The sequence below is a fragment of the Dromiciops gliroides genome, chromosome 2 (genome assembly GCF_019393635.1).
Source record: "Dromiciops gliroides isolate mDroGli1 chromosome 2, mDroGli1.pri, whole genome shotgun sequence".
Taxonomy (NCBI): Eukaryota; Metazoa; Chordata; class Mammalia; order Microbiotheria; family Microbiotheriidae; genus Dromiciops; species Dromiciops gliroides.
The window spans coordinates 191,375,113-191,395,860 of record NC_057862.1 but is presented as its reverse complement, the minus strand read 5'-3'; the positions used below and the strand labels follow the sequence as shown (position 1 = coordinate 191,395,860).

At 41.0% G+C, this 20,748-nt stretch overlaps 1 protein-coding gene and 1 long non-coding RNA gene across 3 annotated transcripts in view; one reads left to right on the top strand and one right to left on the bottom strand.

Annotated features, from left to right (window-relative positions):
• RAD51 (RAD51 recombinase) overlaps window positions 1-5,200 on the bottom strand; it is a 44,938-nt gene extending 39,738 nt beyond the window's left edge. Inside the window, exon 1 of one of the 2 annotated variants that reach the window (XM_043980394.1) lies at window positions 4,957-5,200. The gene's annotated coding sequence lies outside the window, so the exon portion shown is untranslated. Of the gene's footprint in view, window positions 1-4,688; window positions 4,907-4,956 lie in introns of those variants that run through there. The other variant, XM_043980395.1, reaches the window with a different exon arrangement.
• A 176-nt stretch (window positions 5,201-5,376) lies between these two features.
• LOC122740353 lies at window positions 5,377-20,472 on the top strand. The gene is made up of 3 exons (XR_006354739.1): window positions 5,377-5,469; window positions 16,989-17,048; window positions 20,318-20,472. It is a non-coding gene; the product is annotated as an uncharacterized LOC122740353 (long non-coding RNA).
• The last annotated feature ends 276 nt before the right edge of the window (window positions 20,473-20,748 follow it).

Below are 20,748 nucleotides of genomic sequence, written 5' to 3'. Positions count from 1 at the left end.
ATTTCTTCATCAGAAAACTGCCTATTCATATCCTTTGACCATTTCTCAATTGGAGAATGACTTGGATTCTTATAAGTTTGACTTAGTTCCCTATATATTTTAGAAATGAGGCCTTTATCAGAAGTACTGGCCATAAAAATTGTTTCCCAGCTTTCTGCATCCCTTCTAATTTTGGATGCATTGCTTCTGTTTGTACAAAACCTTTTTAATTTAATGTAATCAAAATCATCCATTTTGCATTTCATACTATTCTCTAACTCTTGTTTGGTCATGAACTGTTCTCCTTTCCAAAGATCTGAAAGGTAGACTATTTCTTCTTCTCCTAATTTACCTACAGTATGACCTCTTATGTCTAAATCATGTACCCATTTTGACCTTATTTTAGTATAAGGTGTCAGATGTTGGTCTATGCCTAATTTCTGCCATACTATCTTCCAGTTTGCCTGGCAGTTATTGTCAAATATTGAATTCCTATCCCAGAAGCTGGGGTCTTTGCTGTCTATAGAGCATGCGTCCTGAGTACCTTACTGTATGGCATCGAAACATGGACTACGTATACTAAACAAGAAAAGAAGCTTAACAGCTTCCACATGCGCTGCCTTCGGTGCATCCTTGACATATCTTGGTCAGATAGGATCACCAACACAGAAGTGCTCCAAGGCGAGCAACTTCCAAGCATCTACACCCTACCGAAACAAAGATGGCTGCACTGGCTCGGTCACGTGCACCACATGCAAGACAGGAGCATTCCTAAAGACCTACTCTATGGAGAGTTAGCCTCAGGCCAAAGACCTGCTGGACACCCCCAGCTTCGCTACAGAGATGTATGTAAGCGAGACTTGAGGGCTCTGGGAATAGACATTGGCAGCTGGGAGGAGATGGCCCGATGGAGTTCAGTACTCAGGAGCAACTTGCACGCAGCTGAGATGGGCCTTCAAGTTTGGGAGGAAGAAAAACAAATGAGACACAGGAACAGACGGGCAACAGAGAGCACAGTTTTCCGATGTCCTCATTTCGGCAGGAGCTTTGGCTCCTGTATCAAGACTGCACAGTCACACTGTGGCCTGTGGCTCTTCAGGGCGCTGATCCATGGTCATCCTCGACTGGTGGAAGCCTACTACTACATTACTAATGTCATTTACTACTGTGTCTCCTGTGCTGAGTCTATTCCATTGGTCCTCCACTCTATTTCTTAGCCAGTACCAGATGGTTCTGATGACTGCCGATTTATAACAGAGCTCCAGATTTGGTACAATTTCACTCATTTTTAAATACCATCAACCAGCACTTACTTAAATGCTAAGCACCATGTGTCTCCTCATTTATTGTATGGTTCCCTGATATCTACAAATATGCCAGGTATCTCTTTCCTATCCTTAAAGACACCTTTTTGACAGTCTCTGCAAGCTTATCTTCTATTTCTTCACCCTTTCACAAATTCCCGTAAAGTAAATTCTAGCCCTTAAGATTAAAGATCATGCTATTAAAAAACTGGAAGAGGAGCAGGTCATATACTTTTTCATAGCTATGGGTTGTGAGGAAAAAAAATGGGATTTGGCAGACGCCCATGGGCCCCACCTGAAGATTGATTTGGAATTTATTGAATTGGGTGAGAGTGACTAAGAACCTACTTAAGGTTGATTAAATCAAGACTGCACCTGGCTGGCCCTGAGTAGGGTGTTGTTCTCAGAGGCTGTGGACTACCGACATCAACTTGAGACCACCTTCAACCAATTAGCTTGAAAGACCTCCCCTTCCAGGGAGGGAGACAGGAAGTAGGGAGGGGTTGCTGGCTCCCTAGCTCTGGCCTCTTTCCTTCCAGAACCTCAGGTTGGTGGCTGAGGGAAGAAGAAGAAGGAGGAGGAGTTGATTCTGAACCCTAGGGTAGATAGGCTTTTGGCTATCTTTCTGAACTCCAAGTGTTCTATCTTTACTGACTTCCAATATACTTTAATAAATGCTTAAGGGCCAAACACTGTTGCTGAATTTTGTAATTTATAAGTAAATTCTAGCTAGTTTCCCAACACACAATGGGGGTATGGGGGGGGGGAAGGTAGGGACACACATTAGATTTTACTTGTCACAGGGTACTGTATTCTTAATCAAATAAGTGATTGAAGCTATTTCAAAAGATAAAATAGAACTGATTACACAAAACCAAAAGGCTTCTGTACAAACAGAATTAATGCACCTAAAATGAGAAGGGAAGAGGTCAAATTGGGAAAAAACCTCTGTATCAAAGTTCTCTGATAAGAACAAAACATATAAACAACAGATATAGATAGAGATATATGTCCAATGGACAATATGACCCCAGTAGATAAGTGGCTAAAGGACATGAATTACAAGGAACCACAAACTAATGGGGGGGGGGGGCAGGCAATGAGGATTAAGTGACTTGCCCAGGGTCACACAGCTAGTAAATGCCAAGTGTCTGAGGACGGATTTCAGATTTGAACTCAGGTCCTCCTGAATCTAGGGCTAGTGCTTTATCCACTGTGCCACCTAGCTCCCCCCAAACTACAAATTATTAACAACCATATGAAAGAATGCTCCAAATCAGTCATAAGAGAAATGTAAATCAAAACAACCCAGAGGTTTCACCCCACACTTTGCAAAATTGTCAAAGATGACAAAATATTGGAATATCTTCAGTGTTGGAGAGGCTGGGGGGAAATAGGAATACTAGTGCATTGTTGGTGGAGCTGTGAATCACTAGAGTTGTTTTGGCAATAATGTTTTATTATTATGCAAATAAAGTGACTAAAATGCCCATACCTTTTAACCTAGAGTTTCTATTACGAGGCTTATACCTCATGCCAAGAAGACCATTGATAAGAAGAAAGCCCCATATAAAACAAAATATTTACAGCAACGCTTTGTGATAGCAAAGAACTAGAAACAAGTAGCTGTTACCCATCGGTTGAGGAAATGGCTAAAAAATTTTGGTACATGAATGTAATGGAATTATTATTGTGCTATAAGAAATGAAGAATGTGATGAATATAGAGAAGTATGGCAAGATGTACATGCAGTGATGCAAAATGAAGCAGTCAAGAAAACAATATATATGATGACAATGTACACAGAAAGAACTACAAATGTGTACATATGCACATATATTGCAACAAACATGGTTTGAAAAAAGAAATGAGAGAACACTTTCACCCCACTCCTTTGCAGAGGTGGGATGTCTACAAGTATTGTACATTGTGCACACTTTCAAACTTTTTTGTTGTATTGATCAGTTATGTTGATTTTCCTCCTTTCTTTATTCGTTTGCCTTTTAAAATACTCTTGGTTATATGGGATAGCTTCATGGGAAGGTTCTTGGGGGAACTAGTGTGAAATAAAAAGATATCAACAAAAACTCTCTCTTTCTTTTTTTTTTTTTGTAGGGCAATGAATGTTAAGTGACTTGCCCAGAGTCACACAGCTAGTAAGTGTCAAGTGTCTGAGGTTGAATTTGAACTCAGGTTCTGCTGAATCCAGGGCCAGTGCTCTATCCACTGTGCCACCTAGCTGCCCCCAATAAGAACTCATTTTTTAAAAGTCATTTCTACTCATTGCCCCAATGTGCTCCTGTTTCACTTCTTAATCCTTTGAATTCTGGCTTTCTCACCCAGATAGAAAATGTTCTCACCTACATACTGTAATATCTGAACTACTAAGTCCAATCATCTTTAACACACATCTCTAATATACCACCCATCTGGCAATACTGTATACTGTAATTATGATATATGAAGGTATCCAGGAGGTAAAGAGCAAGGGATAGAATAACCAAGGATCCACAGTATTACCCACAGAACCTTAAAAGACCCTGAAGAAGTTTTCCAATACATTCTGTAAATCATTCCGACAACTTATGAAAAAACAGACAAGACTCCTACAGAATGAGAAAGCATGACTGACTTGGGATCTATATACGGTACCATTGGAGGGAATATCTGCATTAATGAGATCACAGATCCACAGATGATTAACTATCTACTTATCCTATACACCCCCTGGAGTGTAAAATGCACTAATGCTGGGATGATAAGCTTTCCAGCTCCCATAGCACCTCAATTCTGCACATAATAGGTGCTTAAATTAGTGTTTGTTGAATCTAATGAAAGGTGTGAAGGGAGGATCTTGAACAAACTATTCCCACAGGGAGAAAATGGAAAAATATCACAAAAATACGTTTGGATAAATCAGGCAATAAGGCTGGTTAAACCCAGCAACAGGCAGAAGTTGCAAGATGTGACTGTAGCCTTTACAAACAAACGGATCAGGAAAGACAAACTATTTTGAAAGACTTAAGAATTCTGATCCACGAAAAGAAAAACACCTGGATTCAGAGGACCCACGAGGACGGGCACCTACTGACAGAGAGGCAGTGGGCTGGGGGACGGGGGGGGGGGGGGTGTCCTGACTGGGCAATGAGGGAATTTGTTTTGCTTCGTTATGCATAATTATATAACACAAGGCTCTTTTTTTTCCCCTTTCCATGGGGGTGGGGAAGAAGAAGAGGGGGCACAAATAAAGTGGGGTATTTTTTAATAGAAAAAAAAATTAAAATGACAACAGCAAACGAATACAGACACCATCAGCCCAAGTCAGTTCGGGCGGGGCTTCGGCCTGGCTGGAGGCCCCGGGATGCTAATTACCAGCCTCGGATCAGCGGGAAGAACTTCATTTACCTTCAAATCCCGCATCTACCGCTCACCACAGCCCTGGGCCTCAGTTTCCCCGTCGGTCAAAGAAGGGGAGGTGGACTAGAGGGCTTCTTAGGTCTCTTCCAGCTTGGATGCCGCCCGCACCTGGCCTCGGGGTCCGAGTACCACAATAGGGAACCCTGCCCCACTTACTCAGGGGAGCGCTGCGGGAAAGTCGGGGGTGGACGCTGCCTGAAGGATAGGCCGCTAGTCCGAGAGGTCTCGGGGAAGGGGGGGGGCCTCACTCACTCACCTAGACCACGGCCCTCGAGCTCCGGTTCCGGTCTAGTCCGATCCCGCCCCCAGCGCGCGCTCTCCGCTCACTTCGCCAGCGACGGCTGCGTTTGGAAATCCCGCTAAACTCAGAGCTCCGAGGTTACGCCGAGGGTCACGCATGCGCCACACGCACAGTCTCCAGCGACTTATGTTTTTTAAACTAAGAAATTAAACCGCGACTATCAGTTTCCTCCTGAACTGTTGAAGAGACCCGAAGCAAAAGTCAGGGTGGGAGAAATGGGGGGAATGATACCCACCTTCCGCATGCCCCTCCCAGAGTGGAGGACTACAATTCCCAGCAACCAAGTAGTGGGTGAGGGTTAGTACTGTATTCCCAGCATACAGTGGGTCCCTTCTGGAACTACAGCTCCCAGCATGCACTATCGCAGGTTGACTTCAAAAGTTTCAGCCCCCAGAACTGGGCCCAGCGAGTCGGTCCTTAGGGAGCCGCTTGTGCCCGGGTTTCCCACAGTGACGGGCCCACAACTAGGTTTGTGAAGTGCTTTCAAACGGGGGGAGGAAGTGCAGAGAGATGGGAGACAGGGAGAATGAGGAGTCTATGGTACTAAGGTTGTAAACCTAGGTGGAGTGGGTTTTGGGGAAGGGCAACAGGTTTGTTAGAATTTTGTGGAGTTTCAGATGCCACTGGGCGGCCCAGCTTAACATGGCGGGCCTGGTGCTGAAGATCGAGAGACAAGGCCTTTGGTCAGCTCCTGGGTGTCCCCAAAGTCTTAGTGCATTTAAGTGGTGGTGGTGGTGTTTTTCTTTTTTGTTGTTTTAAATTTAATATAAGCTGGGGCAGCTAAGGTGGCGCACTGGATAAAGCACCGACCTTGGATTCACGAGAACCTGAGTTCAAATCCGATCTCAGACACTTGACACTTACTAGCTGTGTGACTCTGGGCAAGTCACTTAACCCCAACTGCCTCAGGGGGGGAAAATGAATATAAGCTTCAGTAGTTTAAACGATACTAAAATTTTTGGAGCACCCTTCAAAGAGATGATGATAGTTGAACCCAAGGGAGCTGATGACATCACCAAAAGAGAGATTAAAGAGGGAAAAGGGGGGGGGGACCCACAGTTAGGGGGCACGGATAATAAAAGTGTCGAGGAGATATCTTGGACTCTCCATTCTCACTTACCCCATGTGTATCCAGTGGTTAGTTGCCAGATCTTCACCTTTCTTTCTCTGCATTATGTATTGTCCCTTCACCCAGCCATTGCCCTACTTCAGGCCCTTGCTCCCTCCCACCTGGACTATTGCAGTAATTTCCTCTTTGGGCTCCCTGCCTCATCTCTGCTCTAGCAATCACCAAAGTGATTGCGGTAAAGTATGGGTCTGTTCTTCTGTTCTTCCTAGTTCAAAAAACTCTAGTGGCTTCTTCTTGAGATCTTTCCTTATTCTGCTCCCCTCCCTCAAATTACCTTGTATTTTCTATATGTGCAAAATATGTATAGGTATGTCTCTCCCAGCTAGATTGTGAACTCCTCAAGGACAGGGACTGTTATTTCTACCTTTGTATCTCCAGTGCTTGAAACCTATTGGGCACTTCGTGAATGCTTGTTGATTGATGATTCTGTAAAAAAGATTGAGAAGGAAAGGCCAGAGAGGTAGGTGAAGAATCAAGAGAGAACTATCTTGAGAACCCAGAGAGGAGAGAGTATTCTGAAAGAGGGGATGAACAACAATGTCACATGCTGGGAGAGGTTAAGGAAGAAGAGGAGCACTGAGAAAAGGCTCTTGAGTTTGATGGCTTGATCTTGGAGCTCATTCCCTCTTGTCTTCTGGGGAAGTTTGCCCATTTCTTATCCCCTCTCTTTAATTTTCATTCTGTTTTCATTGGCTTCTTCCCTGCTGTTTGTAAACATGTCCCCATCCCCTCCCCCCCATTCTTAGGAAACCTTCACTTGATCCTACATCTCCTCTCTAGATATCATCCTAGAAAAAGATGTCTACATGCATTGCTTCCATTTTCTCATCTCACCTTTCAGACTCTTGAAGTCTGGCTTTGAACTTGCATTCAATTGAAACTTCATGCTATAAGGTTCTTAGTGATCTACTAATTGCCCAATCTGCTGCCTTTATCCTTAATGACACTGAAGTATCTTCCATTTTTAACAACCTCCTCCTCCTGGACAATATTCTCCCTGGGTTTTATGGCACTGTTATCTCCTGGTTCTCTTACCAATCAGGTGTTTCTTCAGTCTCCTTTGCTGGATCATTCTCCATGTCTAGTCGTGTTTGTGTGTGTGTATGTGTGTATGTGTGTGTGTCTGTGTGTGTGTGTGTCTCTGGGTGTGTGTGTGTCTCTGGGTGTGTGTGTCTGAGGCCTAATTTTGTCTCAGCCCCTCTTCTCTTTTTATTACTTCCTCTCCTCAAACCTATCTATCCAGCCCAAGTTTTTCTCCTGACCCCACAGTCCCACAAGGCCAACTACAACACTTCCAACTGGATATGTATTAGGAATCTCAAATTCAAGTGTCCACAATAGAAATGATCTTTTTATTCAAACCTACTTATATTCCTAACGTCCTTCTGTTAAGGGCAAAACTCTTCTTCCTATCAAAAGACTTAAGAACTCTGATCAAAGCAATTAACAAGGGGGCAGCCAGGTGGTGGGGCAATGTGGGTTAAGTGACCTGCCCAGGGTCACACGGCTAGTAAGTGTCAAATGTCTGAGGTCGAATTTGAACTCAGGTCCTCCTGACTCCAGGGCTGGTGCTCTATCCACTGCGCCACCTAACTGCCCCAGGTAGTGCAATTTTGAAAGTTACATGTTCAAATTGTTACATACTTAGAAGGAAAAGCAAGTTATATACATTGTATATAGATTTGTATTGTTTCATTTTTTCCAGTTCTACAATGCATGTGGAAATGCTCAGTTTGTTGACTTTAGAATAAAAAAATGATTCTTTTTAAAGCACAGAAAGCAAAAGGGAGTTCAGAAAGAAACACAGACAAACCGAACAGCTCTGAAAGCAACATGTTGGTTTTAGTATAGATTTTGAAAGCAAGCTGCTTATAATAGAGATTTGGCGTTTCTTATATAATCCTCTTTTTCTGTTCTATTTTGCACATGGAAGTGTTCTTTTTTGGGGGTGTTTGTGAAGTCCAGAATAAAAAGAAATTACATTTTCCAAAAAAATAAAATCAATCTCCACCTTCTACAGAAAGCCTACCCCAGTCCTCTTGTTAGTCTTAGTACCACAGTGATAATTATTTTTGTATATATTTTTTCCATGTGTATGTTATTTCCTCCTGATAGAATGTAAGGTTCTTGAGTGCCAGAATTATTTTATTTCTGTCTTTGTGTCTACAGCTCCTAGTACAGTGTCTGGCACATAATCTGTGGTGCTCAGGAAATATTTGTTGAATGAATGACTACTTGAAAAGAACAATTTCCATTGAATAATGAGGTCAGATGCCAGATCACAAGGATCTGAAGTGGTAAGAAGAGAAGAATAGGAGGCCAGTGTGTTTAGCTAGGTTTTGCTAGGATTTTGGCTGTGAAAGGGAGAAGATATTTAGGACGATAATTTGAAGAAATAGAAGGGTAATAGTAATAGTTTGAGCGAATCAAAGGATTGTCTTTTTTGTTATTGTTTTTAAACCTTCAGGGAGACCTGCACACATGTACAGACAGAAAGAAAGGAGTCAATAAAGAGAGATTAACGATTAGAGATAAAGGATAATTGAGGGACTCATCTGCTGGAGAAGATGAGAGGGTATAAATAAGTAGAGAGGTGGAAACAAGGCATAGAGGCAATTACAATAGATAATTTTGATTATGTGAAACTGAAAAGCTTTTGCACAATACTAACATAGCTAGGATAAGAAAAGAAGTGGTGAATTGGGAAAAAAAGCTATCAGGTATTAGACGGTGCAGTTGATAGAATTATGAAGACTGTACTATCTGTGTAACTATGGGTAAGTCATTTAACTTGTCTGCCTCAGTTTTTTCATCTTTAAAATAGCTAATAATACCAGCACCTACCTCCCAAGGTTGTGAGGAGGATAAAATGAAATAATATTTGTAAAGCTCTTAGCAAGCCTTAAAGCACTATATAAGTGTTAGCTATTATTATTATTATATCTGCGATAGCTTTATATCCAAGCTATATAGACAACTAACAGAAATATATAAGACAAAAAGCTATTCTCCAATAAAAATTTTTAAAGGATATGAACAATTCTCAAAATAAGAATTAACAACTATATTATAACCATACATCCAATTATTAGCAACTATATGAAAGAATTCTCCAACCCACTAATAATAATCATAGTAATACAAATCAAAACAAGTCTGAGGCTTCACCTTCCACTTAGCAGATTAGCAAAAATAACAGAAGGGAATAATCAATTAATGCCACTTTCTGGAAAGCAATTTGGAATTGTGCAAATAGAGTGACTAAAATGTCTCTATTCAGGGGCAGCTAGGTGGCACAGTGAATAAAACACCAGCCCTCGATTCAGGAGAACCTGAGTTCAAATCTGGCATCAGACACTTGACACTTACTAGCTGTGTGACCCTGGGCAAGTCACTTAACCCTCATTGCTCTGCCCCCCCCCCCAAATGTCCCTATTCTTTGAACCAGAGGGTGCACTGCTAGGAATATTCCCCAAAGAGGACACCTTGGCAAAAACAAAGATCCCATGAACACTATAATATTTACAGCAATACTTTTTATGATAGCAAAGAACTGGAAACCAAGCTGATGTCCATCACCTGGAAAATGGCTAAACAAATTGTGGTACATGAATATAATGGGATATTACTTTTGCATGAGAAACAGCAAGCATGATGTAGAGAAGCATGGGAAAAATGATATGAACTGATATAAGTGGAGAACCAGAAAAACATATCTGATAGCTACAACAATGTGAATAGAACAGTAAAAACGGAATATTGTGAAATCATAGAGACTTAGTTTGATCCCAGAGTAGAGACCAGAGTAAACAACTTCCCCTGCCCCTCTTGTAGAGGTCGGAGTCTATTTGTATGGAACACTGCATATTATTTTAGATTTATTTCAATATTTTGATTGGTTTTACCCAATCTTTTTCTTTTCCTTTTATTGATTTTTTGTTGTCACAAGGGATGTTCTCTGGGTGGGGGCAGAGGAAGGACAATGTCAAAACAAAAGACATAAATACAAAACTATTTAAAAATAAGTAAAAAGGTTAGGCTTGTTAAAGCACCGGCCCTGGATTCAGGAGGACCTGAGTTCAAATCCGGCCTCAGACACTTAACACTTACTAGCTGTGTGACCCTGGGCAAGTCACTTAACCCCCATTGCCTAAAAAAACAAACAAACAAACAAACAAAAAAAAGGTTAGGCTTGGCTGAGGACTTGTTCATTAAAGATTAAAAAGAAAGAGGAGAGAATGGGAGATAGCAAGGAGTTTGGAGAGGTAGAAAATGGAAGAAGAGGGAATAACTTTGCAGTTTTCTAATAAAGTATGAAGTGAAGTCCTCTGCTGAGAGAAAGAGAGGAGCAGGGAAAGTGGAAAGTAGATTTAGGACAGACTTTGATAGGAATGCAGTAGGGAGCCAATGATGGTATCTTTTTGTTATCTTTTGTTTCATCTCTCCTTGGAATTCTAAGAAACCTTCCTATAGACAAGCTATGGAGTTACTCTCTTCAACACTGCCTATGTCCTAGGCATACTGAGGTCCATACAATTCTTTATCATTGGTTCCAAAGGTTTGTCATGCTGGGGTGGGAGTGGGGATAAGCCCCCACTCTCTATAAAATGCTCCAATAGCATGCATCTCAAATAGCCTCTGACAACCGAAGCCCAACTCCTGGCCTTCTCGTGGAGGAACTGTTTCCACTAATAGGAGAAGGGGCGAAGGCGAATCACTGGAGCCTTAAAACCAGTCGCTTCGGGCAGGTGGGGCTCATCAGCCTTGGTAGGCAACCCGCCTAGGGGAAGGAAACCCTGATTTTAAACCTCCACTGCCTTGCGGCTATACCCATATATGGGAAAGGCTTCGGAGTTAACCCTGAGGAAAAATCAGGAGTCGGAGTCCCTTAGGCAGTTGGATGTTGGACATCACATCCCTCTGGCAACTCCTGCAGTGGCACTGGTGCCAAATTGTATTGGCTCTGCCTCTCCTTTGGATCCACCAATGTCTAGGAGAGGGAAAACCTGCTGCATGGGCAACAGCTTGTTTTCCATATTCATCTGCCCAGGCCAGCGCCCTGGAGAGGACACTCCAGCTACTCCTCATGAGGTAGATACAACATGGGATGCAGCAGTTACTGGTTATAAGTCACTCAGGAGCTGTGGCTCCCACATCAGACTGCACAGCCGCACTGTGGCCTGTGGCTCTTCAAGGATCCATGGTCGTCTGCGACTGGTGGAGGCCTACTACTACTACTGGTATCTTATTCTGTTCATTCACATTTTCAGTTTTCCATCTTTTAAAAACCTTTTTGGGGAGAGGGGCAATGAGAGTTAAGTGACTTGCCCAGGACCACACAGCTAGTAAGTATCTGAGGCTGGATTTAAACTCAGGTCCTCCTGAATCCAGGCTTTTATCCATTGAGCTTTATATCTTGAATTAGAATTTTGGGGGGGGGGGGGGTTGGGGGGGGGGGTGTCAGGCCAGGATCCAACTCTCCTAGACACTTGGATGGAATGATATACCCTTGTTTGGTCCCAATCTATATTATTTAGGCTTCTGTTGCTAGCCCTTTGTCCTACTGGTGACTGTTATAGACAAACTGCTGACAGGTCCCAGACTCCCCTATATCTTCTGGGTACAGATTCCTGTAAGGTCATCAGGGGAAGCTCATATCACTTTGTTGCAAATTTTCAGAAACCCTAGAGTTTGTGGACTGATCACTCCCCTCTTGATATAGGAGTTTCAGAATCCTTTAGGTACTTAGTTACCCTCCTATCAGCATAGGGAGTGTGCTTGACTCTCTATTTTGAGGCTTCCTGGATGGAGTACTCCAGGGCTTAGCTGGAAGGTCTTTGAATACTGTTGCTTGCCTTTTCTGGCTCCTCTGGTTGGTAGTCCTCAGTGTCTGTAGCCTTCTAGGTATTCCTTTTTGCCACCAAAGACTTGATGAAGGAACTTACTAGATTTCTTTGTTTCTTAATCATTATTTGGTCTGGTGTTTTGTATCTGTTTATTTTATTCTTATTGGAGTACATGTGTGGGAATTGGGCTGCTCTGCCATCTTGACTAGTCTACCCACTTCTGTGAAACTGGATTGTTCTCCAAAGACAATCCCTTTGCCTTTGAACAGTGGTCCTCAGCAACTGGAATGCATCTCTATTTCCCCATTCTCTACCTGTTGTAATATCTCATGCAGTATCTCACTGTCCCACCCCCACCCCCATCCCAAAAATCTTCCTTATTCCTCCAAGTGGAAGTAGTCTCTCTCTGTCCTTGGACCTTTTGACATTCTATTATGCATTCTAGTTTGTATTATAGTGATCTCTACACTGGTCTTATCTCCCTAACTAGATTATAATAACCTTAAGAGCAGGGACTTAATTTTTTTCATCTTTGTATCTTCACTATTGTTTAGTGTCAAAGTGGAAAGGAGGGGGGAATAAATAATTATGTATCACCTACTATGCTCCAGACACTGCGCTAAGCAATTTTTACAATGATCTCATTTGATCCTCACAACAAACCTACAAGAAGGGTGCTGTTATTATCCCCATTTTACAGTTGAAGAGACTGAGGCAAACAGCGATTAAATGTCTTGCTTAGGGTCACCCAGTATCTGAAGCTGAATTTGAACTGAGGTCTTCCTGACACCCTGCCCTGGATTCCCTTGACTGTGCCACAGTCACTTAGTTACCATTGGTTGAATTGAACTCATCCTCAGATGGTTCAGAGTCTCTTGTGGTGTAAGGAACATGTTGAGCTTGAGATATCAATGAGACATCCAGTTCAAAATGTCTAGTATGCAATTGATGAGGTAGCAGAGGAAAGAGATTGGTATTGGATATTTGGCCTGTGAGTCATCTGCATAGTGATGGTAATTAAATCTATGGGAGTTGATAAGGTTTCCAAGTGGGATGGTCTAGAGGAAGACCCTGGTTGGGGAACACATGGCTAGTCAGTCAGTACACATTTATTAAGCACCAACTATGTGCCAGCATTCCTCTAAGTGCTGGAGATCCAAAGAAAAGCCAAAAAGCTACCAACCAGACAAGCAAAACCAGTCCTTGCTCTTAAGGAGCTCACAACATAATTGGAGGCGTAATATGGGTGATGAACCAGCAAAGCAGACCAAAGACAGAGTAATCAGACAGGTAGGAGAACAAGGTGGTGTCATGAAACCCCAGAGAGGATGGAGTATCGAGCAGGAGAAGGTGAACAGTAATGGGGAATGCAGCATGTAATGTTGAGAAGGATTAGAACTGATTCAATAAATATTTTTAGTAAGTCATTAGGAGAAAGCAGTTTTAGTTGAATGGTGGGGTTAGAAACCAATATAGGAAACAGATTCTTCCTCACCTTTGAAGCTCTTTTTCCAGCATGTAATCCTTGAGCAGGTTACTCACCTTCGAATATTTAACTTTTTCTGAGGCAAATGAAATGTACAAAGACTTGTGAAAAATGTAGGAAAAAACCCAACACAACAAAGCAGAGAAATTGTGACAAGAGGGGTTTCTAAAATTCTAAGTTTATGGTCAAGGACAGGTGGAACTGACAATAGCTAGATTGTTCCATTGAGATTGGGTGTAACTGCTTTTTTTTTTTTTTTTTTACATATAAGGTATTTTATTTTTTCCGTTACATGTAAAGATAGTTCTCAACTCTTGTTTATACAAGCTTTACAATTTCAGATTTTTCTCCCTCCCTCCCCTCCCTCCCCCCTCCCCTAGACAGCAGGTAATCTGATATAGGTTATATCTATATATCTATATACATATAGATATATATACACACACACACACATATATATATATACACATAATAACATTAATCCTATTTCTGCATTAATCCTGTTACAAGAGAAAAAATCAGAGCAGTGATGCAAAACCTCAAAATAGAAAAAAAAAAAACAACAGCACCCAAAACAAAAGAAATAGTATGGTTCAATCAGCATCTATACTCCACAGTTCTTTTTTTTTTTCTTGGATTTGGAGATCCTCTTCTATCATGAGTTCCCTGGAACTCTTCTGTACCATTGCATTGGTGAGAAGAATATAGTCCATCACAGTAGGTCAACACTCAATGTTGATGATACTGTGTACAATGTTCTTCTGGTTCTGCTCATCTCACTCATCATCAGCTCACGTAAGACCCTCCAGGTTTCTCTGAACTCCTCCTGCTCATCATTTCTTACAGCACAATAGTATTCCATTGTATTCATATACCACAACTTGTCCAGCCATTCCCCAAGGGTGTAACTGCTTTTAAACCCTTCCAAGACCTCGAAGGCTAAGCACTCTGTGCCAAAGGGCTCATCCTTTCTTTCACCTTGGAGGTTATCTTGCAGGGAGGCAGTGTGGTGGGATGATTGAAAAGTTAGGACCCCTTAAGGTCCTCTTTCAGGTAGGACAAGTCACTTTCCATCTGTTATAACTATCTTGCCAGAGGTGAGAAGATAGAAATAAGTCCTGTAGCATTTGAAAAGCCTTGAAAGCAAAGCACAGAAAAGCATAAAGATGGCATCTTGAATGGCTGACAGACTGCTCAGCTCTCCCATATTCCAGCAAAACCTTGAAGTTTGCACCATATGGAATACAGATCAAGAAATCAATTGAAACATCCAAGTAACTCCTCCTCCCCGAGAACTGCATAAGGGATCAGCCAGAAGTGAGAGGACAAGAGAAAAAGGGACTATCAGCAAAGCCAGTGGCAGCCCAGTGGAGCCTCTCTTCTCTCTCACCTCATTCTCATCCTCCAGACTGTGCTGTCATATTTCAGTTGCCTTCTCACCTTGGAAGTTCCTTCCACCCCTTGGTCTTCCCTCTGCAGGTTCCTTCTTCCAGCGGCAAATTCCTCTCAGAACTCCTTCCCAGGCCAATCATACCTCATTCCTCTTCTGGTTCTGCTTCTGTTTCTCTAGACTTTGACACCATGCCCCTAAGCTGGTACCTCTCTCACTTTCCCATTCCCAGCTTTTAAATTCCCTTTTTATGGGCTGTTTTCCCCTATTAGAATGAAAGCCCCTTGAGGGTGGGGACTCTTCTTTTTGTTTGTATCCCTAACTCTTAGCATAGGCACTTACATCAACAAGTATTTATTATCATTAAAGACAGGACAAAGATAGAGTTTGCAAGGCCCTGTGTTCAAAGGCATTAAGAGAGGAGAGCTAATAAGTGTCTGAGGTCAGATTTGAACACAGGAAGAAAAGTCTTTCTGACTCCAGGCCCAGCAATCTATCCACTGCACCACCTAGCTGCCCAGTAACAAGAGACCCAAAAGAAAAAATGGATTTGCTGTAAGAACTACGTGGATATCTAAAAGGGATTAAATAATATGAAATAAAAGCCTTTGAGGAAAGAATTGGGAGAATAAATAGCTTAGAGGAGAATAAGCCTTAGTTTAAAAAGTTTACCCAAGAAATAGAATTAATGAAAACTAGAATAGATCAAAAAGAAATCAACAACTCCATTAGACAGCAAGAAAAATTCATAAAATCAAAAGATTGAAAAAAATAGAAGAAAATGTAAGATATCTGATATTTTTAAAAATTGACCTAGAAAACAGGTTGAGGGATAATTTAAGAATCACTGGGCACTCCTAAAATCCATGATTAAAAAAAATCCATGGACACTATATTTCAAGAAATCATAAATGGGGGCAGCTAAATGATGCAGTGGATAGAACACCGGCCCTGGAGTCAGGAGTACCTGAGTTCAAATCCGGCCTTAGACACTTAACAATTACTAGCTGTGTGACCCTGGGCAAGTCACTTAACCCCAATTGCCTCACTAAAAAAAAAAAAAAAGAAAAGAAATCATAAATGAAAATTGCCCAAATCTTTCAAAACCACTTATCTCCTGACAGATACTCCAAAAGGAAAAGTCTCAGGAATGTCATAGCCAAAACCTAGAGTTCTCAAAGATAAAATACTGTAAACATCAGAACAAAGCAGTTTATAAACCATTGGTTTATGTGATCTTGAGATCACAGAAGACCTAGCAGCTTCTACAAGAAGATATCTCAGAATACAGTATTTCAAAAGGCAAAAAATAAGGACTTTATAACCAAGAATCACTGTGCAAAACTGAATATAATTTTACAGGGAGAAAAAAGATCTTTAATGAAATAGAGGACTTTCAAACATTTCTTCTGAAAAGACTAGATCTGAGTAGAAACTTAGAAATAAAAATACAAGAGTCTTGGTTTTTTGTTTTTTGGTTTTTTTTGCAGGGCAGTCGGGGTTAAGTGACTTGCCCAGGTTCACACAGCTATAGTAAGTGTCAAATGTCTGAGGCCGGATTTGAACTCAGGTACTCCTGAATCCAGGGACGGTGCTTTATCCACTGCGCCACCTAGCCGCCCCCAATAGTCTTGTTACAAAAGTTGGAGTAGAGGTAAGGAGCACCATAATGCCACACACACACACACACACACACACACACACACACAAAAGGGCCTTTGAAAACAGTTTTAAAAAATGAGCAGGGAACAAATGGAAATTCTGAAAGAAGTATGAGCAGGACAGCTTTTAAGGTAATATGTATAACTTATTATATATACTTAAAAAAGCAAGCGGTATAAACTATGGAGGTCTGTAGTTTCACATAGAATCATCTGGGAGGCAGCTAGGTGGCAAAGTGGATAAAGCACCAGCCCTGGATTCAGGAGGACCTGAGTTCAAATCTGACCTCAGACACTTGAGACTTACTAGCTGTGTGACCCTGGGCAAGTCACTTAACCCTCATCCCCCTCCCCCCCAAAAGAATCATCTGTATTTTGCTACGCACAGAAACAGTTATTTTGGTTTTTAAGTTCAGAATTTAAGGAAGGCAAGGCATAGTGATTATTTGCCTTCTGACCTTTTCTTTTATTCCAGTTGAGCACTTAGAAACTGGATGACCATGTGTTAGTGACACTGATGGTGATTCCTGTTCAGGTATGGATTGTACTAGATTACTTTTGCCACCTTTTCTTTTATATTTTTACTGGTTTCCACTTAACTTTTTTTCCTATCATGAACTTTACAAATAACAAATATCTATATCTTCTTTTTTTTTTTTTTTTTAGTGAGGCAATTGGGGTTAAGTGACCTGCCCAGGGTCACACAGCTAGTAAGTATTAGGTGTCTGAGGCCGGATTTGAACTCAGGTACTCCTGACTCCAGGGCCAGTGCTCTATCCACTGTGCCACCTAGCTGCCCCTATATCTTCTTATATAAAAAAGGGTTGCCTATGACAAAGTGAATATTATACATAGCTTATTTTTTTATAAATATATATGTGTTACACACACACACATTCAACTTAAAATAATACCAATACTGCCCTGCTGTTTTGGTGATTCATCTGGACTTTCTTTTGGTTTTTTTAGAGAGTATTTTAAAAAATATTTCATTGGTGTTCTTTTTTTAATCATTATAACTACCAGCCTCCTCATCTCTCCCCACAGTAAAAAGCCTTCTCTTGTAACAAATTAGTCAAGCAAAACAAATCCACATTAGCTACTCCTAAAATTGTCTTGTTTTGAATCTCTAGTACTTTTTTCCCATTATAATAATTTTCCCCAGACTGCTTACTGTTCCATGTAACAAGGACAAAATCAAGGATAATTGACCAATAAGGCAACTGTGTTTGTACCTACTACATACTGTATCCATAGTGATCTGATCCTAGGTTCAAACTTGGTCATTTCATTTATTTTGACTTGTCTTTTTATCTAGTTTTAAAATATATATTGCTGTAATTCTTTCATATTGTTTCTCCTGGTTCTCATTTCATATCCATTCATACATGTTTTTCCTGTTTTGAATCCCTCATATGTTTTTCTTACAGTACAATAATATTCCATCACATATATTTCAATTCAAATACCTCCCAATCAATGAAGACAATTTGCTTTTCAGTCTTTTGCTACCAAAAAAAAAAAAGTTCTTATATCTGGGTATGTGTAGGTCCTTTTAAGTTTTTTACCTTTGACAGCACTGGGGATGACAGTCAAAGGATTTGGATTAATAACCTTTTTCATATTTACATTGTTTTCTGGAACAGTTGGACTGAATCACAGCTCCACCAACAGAGTATTTGTGTAGCTAAATTCCATCAGTCCTTTTGTTGTTTCAGATCTGTTTGACTCTGTGACCCCATTTGGGGTTTTCTTTGATGGAATAGTTTGCCATCTCCTTCTCCAGCTCATTTTTAAAAGGAGAAAACTGAGGCAGAGTAAAGTGACTTTCCCAGGTCACACCTAGCATTCCTTTTAGAATGGACTTATCAACTTTGCCAGTTTGATGGGTGTGGGGCAAAACTTTCAATTTGCTTTCATGTATAAATTATCAGTGATTTGGAGTATTTTTCAACATGGTTACTGACATTTCTCATTTCGTTTTAAAACCTTTGCCTGCTTATCTTTTGTTTTTGGGGGGGAGCAATGGGGGTTAAGTGACTTTCCCAGGGTCACATAGCTGCTAAGTGTCAAGTATCTGAGGCCGGATTTGAACTCAGGCACTCCTGAATCCAGGGCCAGTGCTTTATCCACTGTGCCACCTAGCCTCCCCCTGCTTATCTTATAGTAAATTGTTCTTAGTTCTATTTGTCAGTTCTTCATAAATCTCAGAAAACAGACTTATTAGATGTTTAACGCAAAGATTTTTCTCATGCTGTAATCATTCTAGATGTTGGTTTTGTTCATGCAAAACCTTTTTTTTTTTTTTAGTGAGGCAATTGGGGTTAAGTGACTTGCCCAGGGTCACACCGCTAGTAAGTGTTAAGTGTCTGAAGTCGGATTTGAACTCAGGTACTCCTGAATCCAGGGCCGGTGCTCTATCCACTGCATGCAAAACCTTTTTAATTTTAAGCACCTGAAGGTTTTCCTTTCTTTATATCTTAATTTATTAATTTTATCCCTAACTATAGTTCTCTTTAGGTTGTTTTATTTTTGGGGGGTGAGGCAATTGGGGTTAAATGACTTACTCAAGGTCACACAGCTAGTAAGTGTCAAGGGTCTGAGGCAAGGGTCTGAGGCTGGATTTGAACTCAGGTCCTCCTAAACCCAGGGCTGGTGCTCTATCCACTGTGCCACCTAACTGCCCCTCTCTTTAGTTTTTTAATAACATGACCTAATGATATTTAGGTCAAGTACCCATTTGGAACTTATTGTGGTATGTGGTGTATGATGTTGGTCTATTTTTAGTCAGACTTTTTCAGTTTTCCCAGCAGTCCTTGTTGAAAAGGGATTCCTTCTTCTAGTAGCATGTGATCCTGGGTTTCTCACAGGACTATTGTATTTGTTTTTAGGTCTTACTTGTCAATGTTGTCCCACTTCTTTTTTTTTTGCAGGGCAATGAGGGTTAAGTGACTTGCCCAGGGTCACACAGCTATTAAGTGTCAAGTGTCTGAGGCCAGATTTGAACTCAGGTACTCCTGAATCCAGGGCCAGTGCTTTACCACTGCGCCATCTAGCTGCCCCAATTTTGTCCCACTTCTACAAGGTCTAACTTTGAAATTCTGTGATTGTACCTTTAATGCTAGATTCATTTGCAGGGTCTAATCTTATTTATAAGAAAAACAAATTAGGGGCTAAATCCAAAAAAATAAAAGCTATTTACAGAGGAAGGATGGGTCAGTGTATACAGTACCAAACTAGAAACTATAAGTTTCCTCCTAGGCACTTCTGTCACTTTTGGCTCTAATTAAAATTAAGTGGGTATGGGGGCAGCTAGGTGGCGCAGTAGATAGAGCACTGGCCCTGGAGTCAGGAGTACCTGAGTTCAAATTCGGCCTCAGACACTTAACTAGCTGTGACCCTGGGCAAGTCACTTGACCCCAATTGCCTCACCAAAAAAGAAAAAACAAACAAGTGTTTTGGGGCAGCTAGGTGGCGCAGTGGATAGAGCACCGGCCCTGGAGTCAGGAGTACCTGAGTTCAAATTTGGCCTCAGACACTTAACACTTACTAGCTATGTGACCCTGGGCAAGTCACTTAACTCCAATTGCCTTACTATAAAAAAAAAAAAATTAAGTGGGTATGCTGGTTACTATGGAAAAACAAATAAACCCATCAACCAGGTAATTTAAGGTCTATTTTGTGTTACTGGAATTATTTTGTGCTAATAGTTATTTAATCTTTATCATTATAATGATCTTAGAATGTTTATTATCCTCATCTACATGCCTTTATTCATTTTTAAATTTTTTTTTTTTTTTGCAGGGCAATGGGGGTTAAGTAACTTGCCCAGGGTCACACAGCTAGTAAGTGTCAAGTGTCTGAGGCCGGATTTGAACTCAGGTACTCCTGAATCCAGGGCCGGTGCTTTATCCACTGTGCCACCTAGCTGCCCCTATATGCCTTTATTCAAACTGCTACCCATTCTTTCCTTTCAAAATGCCTTCCCTGACCAATTTCTATCCCCCATGTAAATAAAACACTTTCTAATTTCTTCAGTGTATATTAATATTTTCCATCTTTAAATTTCTATTGTATTGTTGTCCTTATCACCCAAATTAGTACTTCATCATGTAACATTTTAAATGTTTCATGTGCCCTCATCCAGTAGGCACCCAGTGAATGTCTGAATTGAATGTGCACATATTGTTTCCTCAACTGTAGCATAAACTCACTTCATCTTCTAAACTGCCTCA